Source organism: Mandrillus leucophaeus, unplaced genomic scaffold (genome assembly GCF_000951045.1).
Source record: "Mandrillus leucophaeus isolate KB7577 unplaced genomic scaffold, Mleu.le_1.0 Scaffold332, whole genome shotgun sequence".
Taxonomy (NCBI): Eukaryota; Metazoa; Chordata; class Mammalia; order Primates; family Cercopithecidae; genus Mandrillus; species Mandrillus leucophaeus.
This window is the reverse complement of record NW_012103499.1, coordinates 119,072-119,716: the sequence shown is the minus strand read 5'-3', so window position 1 is coordinate 119,716 and position 645 is coordinate 119,072.

Genomic DNA, 645 nt, shown 5'->3' with positions numbered 1-645 from the left:
CTCCATCCCCCGACTTGTGGGGGTTTTATTGGGTTTTTTTTGAGACGTAGTCTCACTCTGTTGCCCAAGCTGGAGTGCAGTGGCACGATCTTGGCCCACTGCAACCTCCACCTCCCAGGTTCAAGCGATTCGCCTGCCTCAGCCTCCTGAGTAACTGGGACTACAGGCACACGCCACCACGCCCGGCTAATTTTTGTATTCTTAGTAGAGACAGGGTTTCACTATGTTGGCCAGGCTGGTCCTGAACTCCTAGTCTCGTGATCTACCCGCCTCGGTCTCCCAAAGGGTTGGGTTTACAGGCATGAGCCACCGAGCCCGGCCGGTTCCCCAGCTTTCTGTAACCACCATTCTATTTTCTGCTACTGTGAGTTGATTGTTTTAGATTCTATGTATAAGTGAGAACTTACAGTATTTGTCTTTTTGTGCCTGGCTTATTTCACTTAATGTAATATTCTCCAATTCCATCCATGTTGTCACAAATGACAGAATTTCCTTCTTTTTTAAAGTTGAGGCTAAATGAGGCAGCTCACACCTATAATCCCAGCACTTTGGGAAGCCAAGGTGGGAGGATCACTTGAGCCCAGGAGTTCAAGACTAGTCCAGATAACATAGTGAGACCCCATCTATACAAAAAATAAAAAAAAA